The sequence below is a fragment of the Crocodylus siamensis genome, chromosome 1 (genome assembly GCF_052110815.1).
Source record: "Crocodylus siamensis isolate JL-2025a chromosome 1, ASM5211081v1, whole genome shotgun sequence".
In the NCBI taxonomy this organism is placed as follows: Eukaryota; Metazoa; Chordata; order Crocodylia; family Crocodylidae; genus Crocodylus; species Crocodylus siamensis.
The window spans coordinates 234,578,711-234,599,586 of record NC_143395.1 but is presented as its reverse complement, the minus strand read 5'-3'; positions in this window follow the sequence as shown (position 1 = coordinate 234,599,586).

Here is a 20,876-nt window from a genome sequence, read left to right as displayed (position 1 = left end):
CCTTTGGTTTTTTGCAGAGGGCATCAATCCAGGTTATAAGCCTGACTATTCTTATTTTAGGAAAAGAAATGGATCCAAACAGGGGTGCAGCAGGCCAGATCTGTGCCCAGGGCAGCCGTGACACACTGGGCAACATAGACTGCTGCTGTGCTGATTACAGCAACTATTTTTGTGCACCCCACTCAGTGGGTGCCCAAGGCTGCTGCCTTGGTTGCCTCCCCACCCTGCCTCCCTATCAATTACAGTACTGCTGATGCTGATCTCTGGTTCACATCTCAACTTTCCTAAACAGAGGAAGATATGAGCCAAACCTGTGGGGTTTTGGCTCATATGCATCTCTCATAGTTTCATAGTTTCTAGGGTCAGAAGGGACCTGAGCAGATCATCTAGTCCTACCCCCTGCCATGGCAGAAAAGAATACTGGGGTCAAACGACTCCAGCAAGATGTGCATCTAACCTCCTCTTAAACACCCTGGGGCAGGAGCCTGCACCACTTCTCTTGGAAGCTGGTTCCAGACCCTAGCCACCCTGACCGTGAAGTCGCGCCTCCTGATATCTTACCTAAACCTACCCTCTGCCAGCTTGTGACCGTTATTCCTGGTCACTCCTGGCGGTGCTCGGGGGAACAGGGACTCCCCCAATGCCTGCTGATCCCCCCTGACTAGTTTATAACAGGCCACAAGATCCCCCCTCAGCCTTCTCTTTTGGAGGCTGAACAGGTTCAGGTCCCGCAGCCTGTCCTCATAGGGCCTGCCCTGCTGTCCCCTGATCATCCGAGTGGCCCTCCTCTGGACCCTCTCCATGCTGTCGACATCCCTCCTGAAGTGCGGCGCCCAGAACTGGACGCAGTACTCCAGCTGCGGACTGACCAGTGCCGCATAGAGGGGGAGGATCACCTCTTTGGACCTGCTCGAGATGCATCTGTGGATGCATGACAAGGTGCGGCTGGCCTTCCTAACTGCCTCTCCACACTTGCGGCCCATGTTCATCTTGGAGTCAATGATGACCCCCAGATCCTTTTCCACCTCCGTGCTGACAAGAGGGGAGTTCCCTAACCTGTAGGTATGGTGCCGGTTGTTCCTCCCAAGGTGCATCACCTTGCACTTGTCTGTGTTGAAACCCAACCATCTCAGACCAAGTCATAGCTCCACAGCAGTATAATGGCACCAGCTCTCCGCTCCCAAGACAATATGTGCACCAGAGTGAAGTTCTCAGCTTCTCCCATTCTTTTCTGGATGTTTCTGTTTCCTGGATATAACAAGTGGAGGATGTTTGATGGATGGATGTTTGCATCTGCTGACAGCTTGTATGCTTATGATTACTGCAATCCATTGCCCAGGCCACCTGTCTAATCATACCACAACAGGAGTGGTTAGTGCTTACTTCCAGTGCACAGGAGAGCAAGTGCTGTCATTTCAGGCAAACAACATGTGTAGAAGATAGCTGGATCTGTGACAGTAAGACTGTGATCTAGATTAGAAATACTTATTAAATTTAACCTTAGGGCTGGTGTTCATTCCAACTCGTGTTAGAAAGGCAAGGCACAGAATTTGCTTTACAAAAAGAGTCTGAAAAAAGAAGCCTCCAATTGGGTTTAGCTCCATATTCTGAGCACTTCGAATTGTGCAGCATGAGTGCTAGCTGCTTAATTAGTTTCATAACACCAGGGCTTCTCACCCTCCATGGAGTTTTAGACCAGAGGAGCATCTTCTCCTCTAGCTCACAGGTCAGACACAGGGATTGTCTTAACATCCCAGCACTTGTCTTGCTTCCACAATATTTTGCTTATAAGCTGTGGAGCCTGAGCTAGGAGAACAGAACAAGCAAAGTCTAGCCAGGCTGTTAGTGCAAAAGTATTTTATCCTATAAAAATAAAATCTATATTTAAAAATTCCCTAATGCCAAAACTAATAAAGCAGGGATACCCAGAATAATTCATGACGACAGCCTTCTCCCCTCCTTCCAAACAGCAGACTGGGACAGTTCAGTTTAGAAGGGGGAGAAACAAAAGCGGACCCGAGGTATACAAAATAATGAATGATCCAGAGACAATAAGTGTGCCCATTTCCTACAGGGAGAGCAAGGAGACATTTAATAAATTGACAAACAATGTGTTTAAGATTGTAAAGAGAGAGAAAAAATGAACAAAACACAATTTATCCATGGGACTTGCTGTCACAAAGTGCCATTGAGGCAAAAGATGAGTCTGAAATAAAAGGGAGCAGGCTTTCATATGAATGGAGAGCTCAGCCACTTACATTGTACAAACTAGAGAGGATAAGGCATGTAAAAACCTCAGGCTTCAAGGTGCAAGCCAATTGCTGAGGGCACAATTTTTGAACCAGCTTAGCACTCACAACACAGAACAATGAAAGCTGTAAGCACTCATGAACTGTGGTAGATCCAACTTGTCTGGGGTTCCTCTATGAGTTCCATGACTGCCCACAAGAGGGTTTTTCTCACTCCTTTCTGAAAAGCACCCCATGCTAGCACCGCTGCAGGCAGGATTACAACTTAAATGGGCCCCGGTTCTGATCTAAAATGGCAAATCATGTGTTCCTGTGGGAAGAGTTGGCCATCCACCAAGCACTGTGGATAGTTATTTACAGTGTTCTAGGTTTTCTAAGATAATAACTACATTTTCCTTAATTAACTGACACCTATATCACCAAGAGAATTCAAGCTCTTTCTGGGGCTATAGGAATTTAGTGTCTGGATGTGATTAAACACTTCCTGAAAGCCATGGTTATAGTAGTCATGGTAAATAGGATGAAGGTAAAGAGGATAAAACTGAGCTTTCTCATTAGTAGAAATGTGCAAATATATACTTTTATTCCAATGAGTATTTGTTCACATTTTTTAGTTAATTTAAAATGCGCTTATGTCCCTTTTCTGGTTACCACACATGTTTGTGCAACAGGGTCTATCTAACTTACAAAAATATTTGAGGAAAGGGAATTTCAGCCCCAAGAAGAGGCATTCTCTAAACCCTAATGTTAAATTAGTATATGCAAATATTCAGTCTATATTTCTATGGCTATCCTAGTACCAAGAAACAATTCCATGTGACTTATTTCACCAATCACAACTGAGCAACGTAGCTAAAATTATTAATATTTTAAGTCCAGTTGTTGATTACACTGGGTGTATCTACATGTTCATTAATGCTTCTTTGCTACTGCACATTAAATTTAGTACCTCTGACATGAGGTACTACATAAAGGGGAAGTAGCTGTGCTAATGCACAGTAGCAAAGGTATTTTTGTGATGCTTAATGTGCAGTAGGCTAATTCTATTGTGCATTAGCACGGTTTTTGCCATGACATGCTAATGCACAGTAGAATAGCCTGCTGCACATTATGGCATCTTGTGTAGGCATGCCCACCTGAACACCAAATACACTGGAACAGCAGAGGGAATTAGGGGATTCTCCTACAAAGACCATATTTTCTTGTATGCAACATACTCTCAGAGTATACTATGCACTTTGTCCTTGAAAGGCAGAATGAAGAAAAAAAGATCTTTCAGACCACTCACTATAAGCACAGACAAATATGAGAATTTTCACCTGATCTGGGGCCTGAAAGTGCTCTGTACATGAACAAACAAGTGTATGGCTGCAGAGTGCTTTAAAAGGGTCGAATCCCATGAAAATCTGAACTCTCATTTAATGACAGTTCAGATAAAGGTGCTCCAAAGAGAAGTGTTCTCAATAACTTGTATCTGCATGCTCCGGGAGAAGGGCTGAGCTGCCCTGGTCCTGGCACTATTTTCAGAATGAGGAGGAGGAAAGGGAGTAGAGGGAGCTTATTCTGTGTGCTGCTCAGCTGCTGCTAGAAGGTGGTGGTTCGGAGTCCCTCCAAGGTGGATCACCACTGGCTGAGCAACCCTCAGAATGAGTTCTCTACACTTGTTTTTCCCATCCCATTCTGAAAACAGTGTTGGGGCTGGGGCAGTGGGGGAGGGACATTGCTAGGGGAGAACTGCTGCAGGCTCACAGCCACTCTAAACAGCTGCTGAATACCCCAGGACCCAACAGCAAATGTCTGTTGGGTCCACGAGACTGTTATAATTCATGGTGCTTTCTGTGAAGCACCATGAGTTATAACAGGAGCTGTTCTTCTGTCTGCACCAAATGTCCTGGAATGGTGGAATATTTAACAACTGCTGCCTCTGACTCATCTTCAGATTGAACTGCATTAATTTGGGTCAGGTGTGTGGAAAATTGGTTTAGGCATCACACCCAAAGGGTGGTGGTGAACAGGTCGATATTGACCTGAAAATGTGGGCAGTGGAATCTTGCAAGGCTTGGTCCTTGGACCGGTGCTATTCAGTGTCTTCATCAGTGAGTTGGACAAAGGCATGGAAAGCACCCTGTCCAAGTTTATAGATGATACCTAATTATGGGGCAAAGTTAACACACCAGAGTGTAGGGAATAAATCCAGGAAGATCTGAACACGTTGGAAAAATAGGAAGAATGAAATAGGATGCAGTTCAACAAAGACAAGTAAAAAATGCTGCACCACGGCAAAAGGTACCACCAACACACTTACGGCAAAAGGTACCACCAACACACTTACAGGCTGGGGGATGACCTTCTCAGCAGCACAAAGGGATTTTGGAGTCATAGTTGACTCCAACATGAACATGAGTCATCAATGTGATGAAGCAATCAACAAGGCTAACTGCACTTTAACATGCATGATGGTGCAGATGCATGTCAAACAAGTCCGGGGGGGTGGATGCTTCCCCTCCATGCAGCACTGGTCAGGCCATGTTTGGTCAGGCCACAGTCAGAGTGCTGCACCCAGTCTTGGGTGCTGCACTTCAAGAGGGAGGGATGCGGAGAATCTTGAGAAGGTTCAGAGGAAGGCCACTCGTATGGTCAGAGGCCTGCAGGCAAGGCTCTATGAAGAGAGACTGAGGGACCTAGATCTCTTCAGTCTTTACAAGAGAAGACTGAGGGGTGATCTTGTGGCCACCTACAAATTCATCAGGGGGTGGCAGCAAGGAATAGGAGATGCTCTGTTTACCAGGGCATCCCCTGGAGTAACTAGGAACAAGGGCCACATATTGACAGAGAGAAGATTCAGGTTGGACGTTAGAAAGAACTTCACAGCCAGGGTTGCCAGAATCTGGAATGAGCTTCCAAGGGAGGTGGTGCTCTCCCCTACCTTGGGGGTCTTCAAGAGGAGACTGTACAAGCACCTAGCTGGGGTCATCTGACTCTCTCCTGCCCAGGGTAGGGGGATGACCTACTGCAGTCCCTCCCATCTATGAATCTATGAATTTGGCCCACTGTTAGTGAAAGACTGCTGACTCCTGTCCTTAATCCATCAATAGCTTCCATGGACAGGTTACAGTAAAAGAGACTACAACCCCCTTTCTTTCTTAGCTGGTCTGATGAGAGGTCTTACTCCTGCTTTAATGTCCTTTAGTCACTGCTCACCTGGTCTTTCTGGGTTATGTCTACCTTAGGAGCATTTTTATTATTTAAAACATCAATACATTTTACCAGTTAGTTGCACCTACTTAAAATGTCACAATACAGGCCCTAAAATGTTGCTGTGAACCAAGCAAAAAGAGGAAATCAAAGAGGACAAAAAACTCAACCATTCCTCGGCTTATTTCTACAAGAACTGTATTACAAATGGAAAGAAAATAACTTTCTAAAGGAGATGAGAAGGTGGCAAGATCACTGTGATAATACATGTAAGATACAAAATCCTTTTCCATTCAATCAGGAGACAGTACTGTTCTATATCTCATTCTGCGGAGATACCTGTGCTGGCTTTAAACCAGTTGGGTACACTCAAAGAAATGGACCTTTCAAAAAAAAAAAACAGATGCCAAACAGTAACAAGCCTCTGACGATCTGTGATTTTTCTGAAGACTCATATCTTAACCAAACATGGGTGGTTTTTCACAAGAGTGAAAGGTAGGTCTCTAACAAAAGGCAACTTTCCAAGTCAGAAGCAAGGGGGCACCAGAACTTTTTAATAAAACAGGTATTAATTTTTTTTTTTTTATGTTTTCATGTATTTTTCCCTAATCTACTTTCCAGACATATTATTGCTGAAATTCTATAAATAATTCAGCCTAGGGCAGACACCTCATATAGAAATCGTCATGAAAAAATCTTGCAAACATTATCTGAACCCTATTGTGATGGGATATGGCATAGGATAGAGAATTATGAAATGGGAACAAACTGCATTTGAAAGGAATCCCGTTCCTAAGGCAAGCCTATTGCCAGACAAAGTATATTTGTCTCTGTGCTTGGGAAAAATCACATGCTCTCTAATAGGGGTGTATGAAGTGGGTCCTATTCAATTCGGATTCGGATTCAGCCCAAATCAGGGACAGTGATTCGATTTGTTGATTCGGATCACTGTCTCTGATTCAATTTGGCCGAATCCAAATCTGAAGATTCGAGACTGATTAGGAGAATCAGAGATTTGGAAATAGACACAGCTTCAAATGTTTTTCCTACATACCTCAAGGTACCAGCACAGCTTGTGATTGCTGCAATGCTGGGGCAGATGGAGCATCCCACAGGAGTGGGGGGGGGGGTCCTCCACATGTGCAGCGGTGAACCTGGAAGTGGACCGGAACTACTTCTGGTCCACTTCTGGGTCCGCCTGGGAGTGCGCCGGGGGGGAGGGGGGAAGGGCCATGCCCCCCCAGCTCCATGATCAGCTATGGGGTGCCCCCCCCCAGACCCAGGAGGCACCAGTCGCCAAGCCAGGGGGAGCCAGGGGATGACCCCAGACTTTCTGGGGGAAGCACATCTACCCCATGCTGCTGAGCACACTGGGGAGCCCCCCATGCTTCTGTGGGATGCTCCATCTGCCCCAGCATCGCAGTGTTCACAAGCTGCCTGGTACCTAGATGTATATAAAAAAAACATTTAAAGTTGTGTCTCTGGCTGAATCACCTAATCTTTCCAAATCTCTCCAAATAGATTTGGAGGGTTCCGATTCAATTTGAAGAGATTAAAGGGTCCTCTGATTCGATTCGGAATCAGGGATTTGACCACCGAATCAGGCCGAATCTCCACCAAACTGAATCAGGGACCGAAGCTTTGCACAGCCCTACTCTCTAACAGAAAGATTTCCTGCACCCAGAAGGCAGCACCTCTTTTCCTTACCCATAGGTTACACAGAGACAGGGATTTCAGAGCACAGAAGCCTGACTGGGAAAAATTAAGGTAAAAAGTAGGTGCCTTGGGGAAAGTGGAGAAGTTAAATAACTCTCAGGTTAGGAAGAGTATCTCCAGGTATTTTCATAAATGCCTAAATGTCTAGTTCTCCTTTGCAATAAAACTCCAGATTCCGCAGCACTAGTATATTCCTTATATGTACATCTTTCTTAGAAGTATACAAGGGGAATTTGCATCAGGTGAGACCAACTTTCATTGGGTTCAACTCATCCCACGATAACCAAAAGGGCTGGGGCTCAATGGAAAGCTGTTAGGAATTCTATATTGATGTGGATTCCCTAAATAAATCTACAACTATTCAGACCCAAAGGCTCTGAAACTTCAGTCCACAGCCATGAGTTGGATTTCCTCATGCATGCTTGATGCATGCCTAATCCAAAAGTTCATGACAATGATACAAAAATAGCATATATATTTATTAGAGTTATATACCACCCTTCCCAAAAAAGATCAGGGAGCCTTATAAAACCACAAACACCTCCAATGAATATTAGGAATATATGCAAAGGATGTCAGAACAAAACCCTCCTGTTTATCACAGTGCTGTTGCCCCAGGCCAACACTCTTCTCTTTTGTATGCAATGGCTTTTACTAAAACTTGCTGTAGTCTCTAGCTTCTACCCTTAAAAGGAATCAAAATAGCAAGAAGTCAGTCAGCTCAAGTTCAGAAACGTGCTTGCTTGTTTTGTTTAGTTCTTTTTTAAGCAGATGCTGTGCCAGCTGCTTACTTCCGGGGAAAAAAAATCCTGGGAGTTGGAGTTAAACATGAAAAACACCCTTAAGAAAATCAGTCTGATAGATGTCAGGCTAAGGCCAAGATCAAAAAAAAAAAAAAGAAGGGGGCATAAAGTTAGGCTGCTAAATGCATATTTAAGTACTCAACTTGTGACTGAATAGGAGCTCCTGAGTCCTTGGTATGCTTAAAAATCAGACCCTTGACTTACATGTCACAAAGTGGATTTAGTAGAACGATAATTACCTGATTTTGTCAATCTTTATCCAACCATAATGAGTAGTAATTCCCATTCAAAACCACAGTACACATGGATAACAATATTTTCTTTCTGATTGCATATGCAAGATCTGTGAGATTTATGAATCCTGAAAGCCCTCAGATTAGTAAGCAAGACCATTTCTAGCCCTAGAAACTCACAGGATGCAAATCCTAAAGACAACATGATCTACAGAAATATATGCTTCATGGAGAGAGTTTTGAGAGCTTTGAAGTTGTACACATAGATCTAGGCCTGCCATGTGATTTTTGGACAACATTTTTTAGAAGCAGAAGGGCTTGAAATCCATATTTAGGCACCTAAATATGTGGCCTGCTTTTCAAGAGTGCCAAGTGAAAAAAAAATAATGTGGAGGCCATTGGTTTAGGTGGCTAAATATTAATTAATTAATTTTGGAGCCTGTTAATAAGCTCCTACCTTTGAATATTGGGGGTTTTTTTTAAATCTGGATCTTCACTTATTTTATCTCTCAGTTTCTTCACTTGTAAAACATAATATGCATTCACTTCTCATGGATGCTGGGAGCTTTGTTATTATTTGAAAAGTGGCTTGAGAATATGTAGTATAATATAATTGCCCAGTGACATTCTTTCAATAAAACTGTGCCCAGTTCCACCCTGACCTTTCTGCTATGTCAGAGCCCAGTGCCACAAAGCATTGTGTATGTGCATAGAGGATGGTACTAGCATGTCCCCCATTTCATACCATTATATAGCAGCTTAAAATTCTATTAGTCTTTTTTGCTGAAAGGTCACAGTGAAAACTCAAGTTTAACCTCTATCTTTGTTTTTTAGGTATTACATTTTCTCTTATTTACCTTCCTACTGAATGCCTGGGTTTTAGAGTTTTTTTCCCCAGATAATGCATTTATATCTCCCCTGAATCATTCTTCAGGGCTCTCATTTCTCCAGGTTCCTTTTTTCTGACATTGCCCAGATTTCTTACTTGAGAACTTTATTTACTCAAACAGAAGATGACCCCCACCCAGTAGCAGACAATTGTTGATCCTCTGGATCATGGCGTGCATGTAAGATGACTAGTCAGGTGCCTGATGAAGCTGCTTGTATGGAGTCCTGTGACTATCACACCAACCTTCAATGCATATACTTAGTCAAGAGTATGGAGGAGTGGAAGCTGCCCAAGACCTACCATTCCCCCTTTAGACCCACTGAGACAGAATCCAAAGGCCAGACTGAGTCCATACATTCAGTGCCTTAATAGCTGTAGCTTTTGCCAGAGAGTGACAGATTAGGGCGAAGGGAGTGATGGTGGCCATGCAGAGGCCAGGGGAGGGTGGCTGCAGCCGCTGCCTGAGGGCACAGGGCTCCTAGCTCTGACCCCAGGTGCGATAGGAGGGGCCGCGGGAATTGCTTCTAGGGTGGGCCTTATTCCAGCCCCTTCCTCCCTCACCGCTGTGGGAACGCACTATTATTTTCTAGGGCTCTGCAAAGCTTCAGGTGGTGATTCGATTAGGAGGAGATTCGGCCTGATTCAGTGGCATAATCTCCGAATCAAGGGACCAGTTTAAAGGTCCAAATTGATTCAGAGCTCTCCAAATCTTCAGAAAAGATTAGGAGAGCATTGATGATTCGGCCAGTCCCTGGTGGCTGCAGCAGGAAGCTGCAGCAAACTCCGCACTGGTAAGTACTAGGGGTGGGGGAGGGGGACTATGGGGGGACCCCTGCCAGCCCCCCAACCTCCCCTGCTCTTGCAGCACCCCCATAGCTCTAGCCAGTCATGCTGGAGTCGGGTGGGAGGAAAGAGTAGTTATATGGGCTTAGAGGAGAGGCGTCAAAGATATTGCTTACAGGCCAGATGCAGCCTGTGGAGTGCTATTGTCCAGACCATAGTGCTGCCCCTGGGTCTTGGACTGGACCCGCATGCAACATGTGACACAGCCCAGACTGGCCTGCACACAGTGCCTGTGCTGCCCATGGCATGTGGGCCTGGTCTGTGAGCCTGACCTGGCCTGTGGACCGGCCCCACATCACTCAGTTGGCTGGCACATCTGATGTGTTTGATACCCCTGACCTAGGGTAATCATATGCGTGTAGGTGGAGACAGGACACTAGCTATGGCAGTGGTTCCCACCCCACTGACCCCCACCCCAACTCGGTATTTAAAAAAAAAGCCCCGGTGCTCACTGGGTGCTGCGGGGGGGGGGATGATCCCCGCTGTCCCCCATTGCCCCTTGCTACATGGGGGGCCCTGCTCCCCGGGCCCCACCACAGGTGCCCTGCCCCGGCCAGCTCCAGGCCTTTAAGAAAAAACAAAACAAGAAAAGCCTCAGGACTCTCTGCTCCTGATGTGGCCTCGGGGCATTAGGGGCTCATGGAGAGTCTCCCATGTGGCTCAGGGCAAGGGGAGGCAGTGGGGATTGCCTCCCTCCCCCACTGGCAGGAGTGGTGAGTCCCAGGGTTTTTGGGCTTTTTTTTTTTTTCTTAAAGGGCCAGAGCTGGAGAGGGCACCTGTGCAGGGGCTAGGGGACCAAAGGGGGAGTCATGGGACTCAAGCAGAGCCCCCCATTCAGCGTGGGGCAGTGGGGGGCAGCAGGTATGGTCTCCCACCTGGTAGCACCCAGTGAGCACCAGAGGTTTTTTTTTAACAAGTGCCAAGAGCTGGGGCAGCCATTGCTGGGCTCAGAGAAGGGTGAGGGATGGGCCTGGCTGATTCAGCTGAATCGAATCAGGACAGTGATTTCGAATCACCAGATTGAATCACTGCCCCTGAATTGGCCAAAACTGAATCTGAAGTGAATATTAGCAGTTTTGCACAAACCTATTATTTTCCCTGATTTAAACCAATTTTTTTTCTTTTCTTCCTTTTATCCCGATTTCAACCCAGTTTTTATGTTTGAAAGATAAACCTGAACAATTCCTGGAATTTTTTTTTCAATAAAAACTGAAAATGCAAAACACTACTAATGCCTCAGCAAGGGCACATTTCTGTCAGGGTGATGTCCCTTAGCCTTTCTCCAGTCAAGAAGTACCCACAAGGCAGTGAGGGCTAGGGTTTTGGGGCACCCTATACTCACCTTACTCTGGAGGTTGCAGCACTGGTATTTTATAGGAGCTACCCTTCCACGAGTAGCCCCACCATGTTGCCACCAGGCCCTCTGGTTGGATGCAGTTTATGGTCATACCCAAGACCCCCCAAAATTTAGATGCTATATATGGAAAATTTATATATTTATTATAAGTTTCCAGTTACAGAATCTAGTTATTGGAAGTTAGCTTTGAATTTGTTCCCCTCCCACTGCTACAGCAGGGAAAATAAATCAGCGGGGGGGGGGAGGGGGGATCAGGTAGCACTCTTGCCCCCCCACAACTTCATCCCCCTTCAACCTCTTCCCCTGTTCCTTTACTATCAGGACTTGCTCTCCCTGAGCATGAGTAAAAGGCAAATTTGAAAACAATGACCTTGAAATAAATATGCCTATAGGAATATGTATATAGTACCCATAGACTTAGTTCATCCAGAATTGAAGCATTTTTCACTTTCTTGAAAATATTGCAGGTTTTAGCACAGGTACTCCATACACATACTTTTGTTTATAAAACTATATATATATATATCAATAGATAGATAGATATACATCTATACACACACAAACTACAAACACTATATACATACAACAACCCATCCCCAAAACCAAATATAAAACAACCCACACAGTCTCATAATTTAACTTTTTATACTTCTATACCCTAAAGCAGGGGTTGGCAACCCCTGGCATGTGTGCCAAGCATGGCACGCGAGGCCATTTTGCTTGGCACGCGACAGCCAGCCCCAGCTCTGGGTAGTTCCTGCCGGCAATGAAGTCCGGGCTGCTCCCAGCACAGCTTGCAGCATCCCACTGGGAATAGCCTGGGGTCCCAGCTGGCAACAGCTACCCAGAGCCAGGGCTGGCTGCAGCCAGGAGGCTCCAAACGGGCCCCAGAAGCCTGCCATCACCTCTGTGCTGGGAGTGAGGGAGAGACCAGAGCTGCGCTGCCTCAAGCCCTTCCCCCACCTCCTGCTCCGAGACATGCCTGCATATACCAGTAGGGAGCTGATGCCGGAGCCTGGAGCCCAGCACAGCTGTTTGGAGCTTCCCAGGTAGCTAACCTCTGGGTAGCTGTTGCCAGCTGGGAGCCCAGGATGCTCCCAGCAGGCAGCTGGGATGCTGCAAGCCCTGCTGGGAGGAGCCCGGGCTCCAGCAGCTACCCAGAGCTGGGGTAGCTGCTGGCCGCCACAGAACCTGGGCTGGGGGGCAGGGGCTTTGGGTGGGGGACAAGGGGCAGTAGAGCTAAGAGGCACAGCAAGGGGCAGTAGAGCTGGGGGGAAGGGCCTTTGGGTGGCGGGGCAAGGGGCAGCAGGGCTGGGAGGCAGGGGCTTTAGGTGGGGGGCAAGGGGCAGTAGGGTTGGGGGCAAGGGCAGTAGGGCTGGGGAGCAGGAGCTTTGGGGGGGCAAGGGGCACAAGCAGGGCATCCTGCCATGTACCCCTTGCCCTCATTTTGTTTTTCTAGCATGCTGGCACTCTGGCACCTTCCAGGGTAAGCAATGTGGTGTTTTTCCACACTCCAGCCAAAAAACATTGCCTACCCCTGCCCTAAAGTCTATACTTAACATCCTAATTGCTATACACTTAATATTTTAAAACATTTTAAACATTTCCCCACTTTTATCTTCTTTGATTTATATGAATAACTGTCTCCACTTTGTTCCTCCATGTGGTCTCCATCTTCTCTTCTCCCATTTCCTCACTGTCATGGCTTCTTAGTTTGCTATACAACAATTTGATCCATTTGATTGTTTTCTCCAGGAAACCCATTTTGTTAAGGACTGCAGATAGAAACTTACGTTCTGTCCTATTGTAGGCCTTTTCTAGATTTAAGTTTGCTATCACCATGTTCAACTTTCTGTCTTGAATAAAGGAAAATACATCTCTTATCAACCACAGTGTCTGTGATAATCTTCTTCCTGCCACAGCACATCTGTTCTTCACTTACAGTGGACTTAATGAGATTTCTTTGTATGTAAATATAAGAGAAGGAGTTTTTGTCCCCATGTTATTTAGGGGAAAAAACCTTGTCATGTCTTTGAGTAAATATGGTGTGTGGAAATGTAATTGGCATGCTGGTTTTGCCCCTTTCAAAATAGATTGGGACAATATTAAATTTTTAAAAAGCAATAATACACTTTGTAGATATGCAATGGATTTCCTCAATCCAAACGGCATACATGCTTCCAGGACAATGCTGTAGCTAACAGATCTAATAAGATTATTGGATGTATAAGCAAAGGAATGTCAAATGGAAGTGGAGGCATTATTCCTCCGTACATGGCACTCATGAGTACTATGTTCCAAGTCCTGGTGCTGTCACTTGTGAAAGGTTATCAACAAATTAGAGAGCTCTACAAAGGGCTACAAGAATGATTAGTCTTCTGCAAAATACATCTTACAGAGAAAGAACAGAGATTCAATCTATTCATTTATTCAAGAGACAGTTAAGAGGTGAGTTGGTATTGATATACAAGCAGTTACTCTAGCATTAAGAGTCTCTTCAGTTTGACAGAAAAAGGCACAGCAAAAGCCCAGTTTTAAAGAGTGATAGTAATTAATTCAACACATTTATCAGGGGATGGGATATATTTTCTTTCTTACAAGCTTCAAATCAAGATATGTCTCTTAGAAAGATATGTCCGTTCTAACAGAAATTCTAGGATCAAATCACAGGGTGTGGTTTGTCCCCTGCACCATACATACCAGTTTAGGTCCCTCTTGCCCTTTAAAGTCCTGACAAATTTAGCCTACGTTGACGCACTGTGGTTCTTCTTTCAGTTTTCAATCTATTTAACAACATTCATTAGCAAAATACTTAAAACTAATGTAACTGGGAATAAGAATACAGGTGATAAAATCTTTCCTAAAAAGATCCATCATATCACTCTCATCCATTCATTTTATTTTCTCATCATATTACAATCAAGTTTGATTGGGAATTTTTCTTTCTTGAAAAATATTCTTCTAGTTCTTTGCCATGATCTCATTCCCCTCCTGGAGGTTAAGTAATATTATTTTCTCCACATTTATTCTAGTATTTGACTAGAAATAGAAAATAGACTTTCCAGACTCTTTCTCAGAATGGTTTTACTATTCTGAAGATTGATACCATATGTAATTTCTTTCCGGTCTTTAAGTATCTTACATGAAAGACACTTAAATGTATCTAATGGTTTTAAACAACAATTTACTATAAGATGACAGCACACACAGTACTTGAAGAATATCAATACTGTAAGAATATCATTGCCTGGGCCACTTTAAACTATCTCTGCCTCTTAAAGACTCTCAGTCAGGATCATTAAATGACTCTGAGTTAAGGAAACAAAAACTGGAAGCAATGTGACTTTGGAGAGCACTGATTAATTCAATACCTGGGCTAAGTGGTGGTGAACAGTGATAGGAAGGGTAAAACAGTGGATATATCACAAGTCCAGAACCTAGAAGAGTGGGTTTCAAGTCTCTGGTCTTCCAGATTTCCTGTGTGACTTTAGGCTCTCTATGCCCAAGTTCTTCATCTGTAAAATGGAGATAACAGCACTTTCCTACTGCACAGGGTGAAAACTGAGATGAAGATTAAGAGGCACTCAGCAACTACAGTAATGTGGGCTGTGTAATTTCCTATCAAAGGTAGGAAAGTAAAAAGCAAGAGAAACACATAACTACAAAAGCTTTCATATACATCAGAACAGCAATGATGGGTGATGACAGAGGAAAAGTGTTTTGTATGGGATGACAGCTCTGACCCTATATTTGGCATTACTGTAAAAAAACATGGACAGTACTGTTGTAAGGTATACCTTACACATACAAAAGCAACACATTAGTATTTAGCTTTCTTCCTCAGAACACTTTACAGACATTAGGAGATTTTGTACTAAGAACCTTACTGGCAGGGAGGAAAAAGAGAGGATAATCTCCATTTCACTAATATGATTCCAAGTTGCACAGAGTGACCAGTTTAAGGCCATAAAGCCAATCTGCATGAGATCATGACTTTGAGCTCAGGAGTTCCTGGCTCCCAAGTGCTCAGTCCACACCTCTCATCCTGGTTTAGGGCCTGATTCAAAGCATTTTGAAGTCTAGGGAAAGAATCCCATTGACTTCTTCATATTAGGCTCTTTTTTGCCTTCATTTGTACTAAAGCCAGTTCAGAAATATCTTTCAAAACCCTCATATAAATTATATGGCCTAGTTAGTAGAACAGGAGCCAGGCTTCCTGTGTTCAGGGCTGGATTAGCCCTTTAGTAGGCCATAGGTAAACAGACTTTTGGGCCCCTACTTAATACTGCATATTACTTTTTCACTCAATTATAATATGTAAATAAGCACAATTGGGCCCCTTTTTCACTTAGGGCCATGTGCCTTGTTTGCCTATCTGTTAATCCAACCCTGCCTGCATTCTGCTCCCAGCTCTGCTATTGATTCATTTCATCATTCAATCGCTCTGCATCTACATTTCCTTCTGTGTAAACTGGAAATAAGAATAACTATCCCAGGATTAATGCACCTGCCTTTACCTCACTATGGAAGCTAGGCAATCCTAAACCTGGCTAATACTCAGCGGATGTGTTTACATGTGTGCTTTAATGTGCATTAGCCTATTTCAATGCACATTGAAGCATCATGAAAAACTGCTCTTTGGCTAATGTGTGTTAAAATAGGCTAATGTGCATTTTTCTAGTACTTCACAATGGAAGTAGTAGATTTAATGTGCATTACCTGAAGTGCATTAATTAATGTGTAGACGCACCCAGTTGGAAGAATCCTAGGTCCTGTAGATACAAACCAAAAGGTGATAACAGATAACTAGACCATGGGCCAAATATGTGATGAGACACTGGCTCCATCATCACTGATTACCTGACAGATGGGAATAAAAGGAAGGAAGAAACTAGAAATAACAAATCCATAAGGCTTCACAAGAACAGTGTACATTCTGGGTTACCTTTTTCGTTTACATTTGACCACTACTATATGCACTGGCTCCTCCCCCCTTACTTTTGAACTTTAAGGCATTTAACACAAAACTCTGCAGCTGACATTGTATTCGTTACATGGGTAACTGAGGGCCAATATCAGTGCTAACCCAGGTATGGTTGTTCTACTTGTAGCTATCCTAGACAGCAGATCCTTTGATTTATATGGCCATGGGTCTAGCCCCAGTTCTAATGCTGTTACTGTCAACAGACAAATAAACTTAAATACACTCACAGTATGGGAAACAAGCAGCAGGAACTCACCCTCCTGCTAGCTGACACCGACCTGGACATTGTGGGGAGATCACTGAAACGTGGTGGGACTCAACGCATGACTGGGTGGTGAATGTTAAGGGCTATAGGTTGTACAGGAGAGACAGGATAGGAAGGAAACGTGGGGGCATGGCACTCTACATTAAGGAGGAATACCCATCCTCATCACTTAACAAAGAACCAGAGGAAGGGCACTCTGAAGTATTTTGGGTTAGAATACAAGGCAGTGAAGGGGAAAGAGACTTAACAGTGGGGGTCTACTACAGACCTCCCAACCAGGGGGAAGAGCTCAACCAGGAATTCTTAGGTCAGCTCACGGAGGTAGTGAAGTCTAAGGATGTGGTAGTCATGGGGAACCTGAACTTCCCGGACATCTGCTGGGAAGAGCAGTCAGCCAGATCTGACCGCTTACGTAGGTTCCTAGCTGAGATACAGGACCTCCATCTAACCCAGGAGGTGCACAGCCCCACCAGGGGAGATGCCTTGTTGGACCTGGTGCTAGCCACGGGAGATGACCTGGTGAGGGGGCTGCGGGTGCTCGACCACCTGGGCAATAGTGATCATCGCCTGCTGGAATTCACCATCCAGCGCAAGGTGGCAGAGGCCTGCAGCAAGGCAGCAGCCCTAGATTTCAGGAGGGCAAACTTTAATTAACCTAGGAGAATAGTCAGGGAAGCACTGAGGTCCCGGGAAGACGATCCTCCAAGCCCAAAGGGAGGTAATCCCAATGCGGATCAAAGGGAGCAGGAGGGCACACAAGCCCCCATGGCTCATCAAAAGTATCTGGGAATGTCTTCTAGCTAAAAGGGAGGCGTATACCCAATGGAAAGGAGGGGACATCACCAGGGTGACTATACTGCAGTTGCTCGGGGATGTAAGGGGGCAGTCAGGAAGGTCAAGGCAGAGATGGAACTGGGACTAGCTTCCCAGATTAAGGAAAACAAGAAGTCCTTCTTTAAATACATAGTGGGTAAAAAGAAGATTCCAGGTAATGTAGGACCCCTGCAGGACACGCTAAGAAATTTGGTCGTCACACCAGACAACAAAGCCAACATGTTTAACGATTTCTTTGCCTCCACTTTCCTAAGCAGGGATCGGAACAGTCACCCCCCTGCTGGGTCCCCCTCAGGCCCCAGGGGAGGCACACCTATACCAAGGATTAGTGAGGAACTAGTTAGGGAGCTTCTGGAGGGATTGGATGTATTCAAGTCAGCCAGTCCAGACAATCTCCACCCTAGAGTACTAAAGGAATTGGCTGAGGTCATTGCAGGACCCCTGGCACGGCTTTATGAGCACTCGTGGTGCTCTGGTGTGGTGCCAGAGAACTGTAGTCTTACCTCGATCCTAGGCAAGCTGTTTGAGAAAATTATTCTGGCACATATCCACAAGGGGCCAGCAGGGGAGGTCATGCTTAGGGCCAACCAGCACGGGTTCTTAGTGGCAGGTCCTGTTAGACCAACCTGGTGGCCTTCTATGATCAGATCACCAAATCCTTAGATGCAGGGGTAGCAGTGGACATAGTCTTCCTGGACTTTCGGAAGGCCTTTGACACTGTCTGTCACCCTGTTCTCATTAAGAAACTAGGGGGCTGTGATGTCGACACCCACACAGTCAATTGGGTCGCCAAGTGGCTGGAGGGCCGCACCCAGAGACTGGTGGTGGATGGGTCATTTTCGGCCTGGAGGGATGCGGGCAGTGGGGTCCCCCAGGGCTTGGTCTTCAGGATGAGAATAGGATGGGATTCAACACCGACAAGTGCAAAGTGATGCACCTGGGGAAGAACAACCAGCACCATACCTACAGGCTAGGGAACTCCCTTCTTGTCAGTACAGAGGCGGAAAAGAATCTTAGAGTCATCATTGACTCCAAGATGAACATGGGCCGGCAATGTGGGGATGCAGTTAGGAAGGCCAACCGCACCTTGTCGTGCATCCACAGATGCATCTCAAGCAGGTCCAAGGAGGTGATCCTCCCCCTCTATGCGGCACTGGTCAGGCCACAGCTGGAGTACCGTGTCCAGTTCTGGGCACCGCACTTCAGGACAGCTGTGGACAACATGGAGAGGGTCCAGAGGAGGGCCACTCGCCTGATCAGGGGGCAGCAGGGCAGGCCCTATGAGGAGAGGCTACAGGACCTGAACCTGTTCAGCCTCCACAAGAGAAGGCTGAGGGGGGATCTAGTGGCCTGTTACAAACTAGTCAGAGGGGACCAGCAGGCACTGGGGGAGTCCCTGTTCCCCCGAGCACTGCCAGGAGTGACCAGGAATAATGGTCACAAGCTGGCAGAGGGCAGATTCAGACTAGACATCAGGAGGTGCTACTTCACTGTCAGGGCAGCCAGGATCTGGAACCAACTTCCAAGAGAAGTCGTGCTAGCTCCTACCCTTTAAGAGGTAAGAGAGGGGGTCTTTAAGAGGAGGCTGGATGAACAGCTTGCTGGGGTCGTTTGACCCCAGTACTCTTTCCTGCCATGGCAGGGGGTCGGACTAGATGATCTACTCAGGTCCCTTCCGACCCTAGAAACTATGAAACTATGAAACTTGCTCCCACACTTTAGATGATTGAGAGAGGCCTGTTTTTCAGATGATGGAGGATCAGCACTTTCTGAAAACCAGGCCCTCAAAATCATTACCTTTGGGAAATCTTGATCATTACAAAGATTATATATATATTCCAAATTTGCCAAATGGCCAAGTGATTATATAAAATGTTAAGTCAACAAAATTGATGTTTATGAAAGTTTAGGAAAATACTAAATAAAATGTGGGTATTCCTACATTAACTCATAATAGAATTAGGATTTAACACCTCTGAAAACAAAGATTTATAATGGAAACTCTGAACAGCCCTTAACTTTAGCAGTGCTGCCAGGCACCGGTGTAATCTGCAGCATCTTTCAAACCTGTTGGAAGCCTTTATATGGGGTTAAAAATAAACGCAGAGAAGGAGAAATATATAGATTGTTAAGGAAAGAACAGGTGCTCCTTGCAAATGTAAAAAAAGATAAGCCACGTACACATGGGTCTGTCCTCTTAAAGTGACCTCTAACAACCAGGCAGATTTCACAAGCCACAAAAGCACCACATTCACTGCTTTCCTTTGGGATTAGCCAAGTCTGCAAACCATGATCATCTCTCCCCTGTGTATTAAAGTTCTCTTCTGGCAGTGCCTGAGGACTCCCAAGCCTTTTTACCTAATATATTTGCACAATTCCACCCCCTGACCTCCTGGGGATTACTGTATTGCTGAAAATAACACACATGGGACAGCTGGAGTGGACAGATATGTCTTGAATGTAAATGCTATGAGACAAGACTCACATCCTCACTTTTGCTCTTACTGTCTGGTTTGGTCCCCATCCACATCCAAAATAAAATCATAGAATCATAGAAAATCAGGGCTGGAAGGGACTTTAGGAGGTCATCTAGTCCAACCCCCTGCTCAAAGCGGAACCATCTCCAACTATCCCCAGCTATAGAGGCTACTCATTAAAAAATAAACTATTTAAGAGTACTATGAGTAATTCAAAGGATTCAAGAGCCATTGGACATCCCATCTGAGCATGCTGAAACCTAGCCTGTTCTACCAATGGCAACGAGAACAATGTTCTAATCAATACAGGACCCGCAAAGATTTAGCCAGGGAAGAATGAAAATGGAAGGATAATGCTTTGTCCCATGCTCCATGTTACTACACAACATCACTTCTTCTTGACACATAATGGAGTTGGAGAGGAGGCTGCATCACACACTACCATTATTTTTCAGAAGCTTCTATCAGTTTATGAAAGTATAACTCATGTATGATACCTGGACCACTCAGTAATGCTCAGAATTATTGTTTCCTGTGGCCTCTCTTTCCCCTAGGATGGAGGAGTAGTTACAATAATCAACCCATGTATAATCACCTTCATTTCAAACCAGTCTCAAATAATATAGTCAATGAGGACCTAGAGACTCAGAATGTAAAACAGTTCAGTACAGCCACAGGAAAGTACATTTGCTAAAACAAATCAGAGCACTAGCCCATCCACTGCAGCATGCTGCTGACTGCAGTAGGAACCTTATGTTCTAGCGAAAGATGCAAGGTGTTCACAGTTGGTAGACACAGACATTAGTCCTACTGCATATTAGGTGCCCATAAAGTGCTCTAAAGCTGTAACTGAACTGAATTTTCAAAGCTCTTAGAGCACTTTAAAATTAGCAGATCATGCTGTAAGTTAACCCTCAATGGATTTGGTATTAGACTAAAGTACTTTCTTAGAGCACTTTTTTGAATGTCTCTACCACATCTATCACGCATCTTGTTAAATCATATTCCACTGCCATCCCAGGTGGCAAAGT